The sequence below is a fragment of the Salvelinus sp. IW2-2015 genome, unplaced genomic scaffold, assembly GCF_002910315.2.
Source record: "Salvelinus sp. IW2-2015 unplaced genomic scaffold, ASM291031v2 Un_scaffold5693, whole genome shotgun sequence".
In the NCBI taxonomy this organism is placed as follows: domain Eukaryota; kingdom Metazoa; phylum Chordata; class Actinopteri; order Salmoniformes; family Salmonidae; genus Salvelinus; species Salvelinus sp. IW2-2015.
This window is the reverse complement of record NW_019946958.1, coordinates 14,462-18,548: the sequence shown is the minus strand read 5'-3', so window position 1 is coordinate 18,548 and position 4,087 is coordinate 14,462.

The window sequence follows — 4,087 nt, the reverse complement described above, 5'->3', positions numbered from 1 at the left end:
CAGTCAGGTTTGTCTGTGGACCCGTCTCTATAACAACTGTTCTCCTCTGGGTCAGTTTTGTCTGTGACTGACCGGTCTCTATAGCCCAGACGTTGTCTCTCTGGGAAGCCAGGGTTGTCTGCTGACGACTGGTCTCTACCATGACGCAGAGGTACTGTATCAAAAGACTGTTTACTCTCATGTAAGGCTAGAAGGCCCAGACGGTTTATGTTCTTAGTTCCGACTAGGACCGGCAGTCGTCTTCATAACTGCATCTTAAGTCACAAGCTCGTACGCGTCACTTTATCTGATCACAGGCTCCAGCGGTTGTCTGTGTACGACCACGTTATCTATATACCTAGCCAGCAAGCTGTCCTTCACTCGGATATTATTCCAGGCTCTTAGTCTACTGAAATCTTGACTGTCTGTCCTCAGCCAAGAGTCGCACTGTATCCTATCTAGGCAGGGCGACTGTTATAAGATCCTGATTCTCAGGGCCAGGTCACCTGGATAACATCCAGGCCAGGTCAGCTGTATTCACCGCTAGTCGCTATAATGTGTACCACTGCTACAGGATACCCTACTCAGTCACCTCACAAGAGTGAGGTCCCTCCTATGTAGTAAACCAGTGTCTTTGTCTGTGACGGACTGTTCTCTAATAGCCCAGAACTGTTCTCTCTGGTAGTCTGTTCATAGTCCAGTGTTTGTTCTCTCTGTCACTCGAGGATGGCCTTACCAGAAATCTGGATTCAGCATTCAGTTGGTGTTTGTCCCATTTGCACAAGGTATTTTATAAGGACCCCACACTCCACTGCCAGACTTAGTGGAACCCCACACACTCACTACCAAATAGTGGACCTACCACACTTCCACTGCGTCATAGTGGACCCCAACACTCACTGCCCCTATAGTGACCCCACATCTAATCTACTGCCCATATAGTGGACCTAACACTTCACTGCGATAGTGGACCCCACACTTCACTGCCATATAGTGGACCCACACTCCACTGCATATAGTGGACCCCACCTCACCTGCCGTATAGATGGAAGCCCCAACACTTCACTGCCATATAGTGGACCCCAACACTTCACTCCATATTAGTGGCCCCACACTTCAACTGAGCCATACTACGTGACCCACCACTTCACTGCCGATAGTGGGACCCCCACCTTCACGCCGTATAGGGCCCCACCTGTCACTGCATATAGTGGACACCCACCTTCAACTGCCATTATAGTGGACCGCCACACTTCACTGCCTATAGTGGACCCCACCTGCAAACGGACTCCAGCTTTCATACTGCCAACTCATCATTAGTGGACCCAACCCTTCACTGCGATCATAGTGGACCCCACCTTCACTGCCATATAGTGGACCCACTTACTGCATATGGCCACCTTCAGCCTATATGGACCCACCACTTCACTGCCATATAGTCGACCCCCCTTTCACTGCCTATAGTGGACCCACCCCTTCACTGCCAATATAGTGGAGCCACCACCCTTCACTGCCATTATAGTGGACCCCACCTTCCTGCCATATAGTGACCACCACCCTTACTGCCATATAGTGGACCCCACACTTCCTTTGCCATATAGGACCCCTCCTGCAATACGTGGGAACCCCACCCTTTCAACCTTGCCATTATATGCGACCCCACCACTTCACTGCCATGATAGTGGAACCACTCCACATATAGTGCATACATTCACTGGCATATGTGGACGCCACACTTCACGTGGCCATATAGCGGACACCCACCTTTCACGCCATTATAGTGGACCCCACCCTTCACTCCATATAGTGGACCCCACAACCTTCACTGCAATATAGTGGACCCACCCTTCACTGCCATTTATAGTGGACCTACTTCACATCCAGTGTGACTCACCTCCTGCCATATAGTGGGACCCCACCACTTCACTGCCATTATAGTGGTACCCCACACCTTCACTGCTCTAATATAGTGGACCCCAACCTCACTGCCATATAGTGGACCCACCTTCACTGCCATATAGTGGACCCCACTTCACTGCCATATAGTGACCCCTACACCTTCACATGCCATTCTGCGAGACCCCACCTTCACTGCCATTTATAGTGACCCCACCCTTCACTGCCATATTAGTGGACCCCACCCTCACTGCCATATAGTGGACCCTCCACTGCCAATGTGCCACTCTGCCAATAATAGTGGACTCCACCCTTCACTGCCATATAGTGGAACCCCACCCTTCACTCCTATAGTGCTGTGTGGTTTTATTTTTATATGAATATTTTTAGCCAGATCATAATTTGGTGGTCCATTTAAAGATTGTTAATGGCATTAGAAAACCCTCCTTGCTTTGTCAATTCAATCTACAGCCAGGTTTGACAGAGCTGATCTTTAAGTCCCCCATATGTGTTAGGTGCTGTAGTGTTGTATTTCAGTTGGAGCTCAGTAAAAAATATATATCGCTTTTCCCTTACATCTGGACGCCTTTTCTGGAATATCATACATTGTTTGGCTACCACAGGGTAGTGGCCCAGACATTCACCTGGTCAAACTTCCCTGCCATCCCGAGCGCTCTGTACAGGCTGGTCGTCGGAGGAGAGCACAAAAGTAATGTCAAAGACTCGTCTGCTACTGCACACAACTGTAAACAGCAAGTCTGGAAACATAGGACCCTGGAAGCTTCTTCTACTCCAAGCCATGAGACTGACAACACTGCTAAAAGAGCTGATCAATGGCTACCGACACTTGCATTGATTTTTTTTAACTAACGTCTCTTGCAACTGGACTCTACCACACCCGGACTACAACACTGGATACTCTAGCACACACTGGACTCTACCACACACTGGACCTTCACCCACACACTGGACCTTAACACACACTGGACTCTACCACACAACCGGACTCTACCCCGCTGACACCACACAACTGGACTCTATCCAAACACACGGACTCCTTCCACCGCTACTACACACTGGACTCTACCACACACTTGGACTCTACCCACACATGGACCTACCCTGGAGCTCTACCACAACCGGACTCTACCACACCCGGACCTCACCCACACACGGACTACTACCCACCCTGGACTCCTACCACACACAGGACTCTACCACACACCACTGGACTCTACCCACACAACTGGACTCTACCCCAACGGACTCACCCAACACACTGGGACTCTGACCCACACACGGACTACCTACCCGGACCTTATTGCCACCTGGACTCTACACCACACACTGGCACTCTACCACACACTGACTCTACCACACACTGGACTCTACCCACACGCGGACTCCTTAACCACACACTGATCTACACACACACGTGCTCTGACCACCCGGATTTTTACCACACACTGACCTCGTACCCAACACACTGGACTTCTACCTCTACCCACACACTGGACTCTACCCACACACTGGACTCTACCCACACACTGGACTCTACCACACACTGGACTCTACCCAACACACTGGACTCTACCACACACTGGACTCTACCACACACTGGACTCCCTGTATATAGCCATGTTATTTTCTACTCCCTGTATATATATATAGCCATGTTATTTTATGCTCTCTGTATATATATATAGCCATGTTTTATTTACTACCTGTATATAGCCATGTTATTTTCTACTTCCTGTAAATAGCCATGTTAGTTTCTACTCACTGTATATAGTCATGTTATTTTCTACTTCCTGTATATAGCCACGTTAATTTATACTCCCTGTATATAGCCATGTTATTTTCTACTCCCTGTATATAGCCATGTTATTTTCTACCACCTGTAATAGCCATGTTATTTTCTACTCCCTGCATATAGCCATGTTATTTAATACTCCCTGTATATAGCCATGTTATTTTCTAATCCCTGTAAATAGCCATGTTATTTTCTACTTCCTGTATATAGCTATGTTTTTTCTACTTTCTGTATATAGCCATGTTTTTTCTACTACCTGTATATAGCCATGTTATTTTCTACTTCCTGTATATATATATATATATATATATATATATAGCCATGTTATTTTCTACTCCCTGCATATAGCCATGTTATTTTATACTTCCTGTAATAGCCATGTTATTTTATACTCTCTGT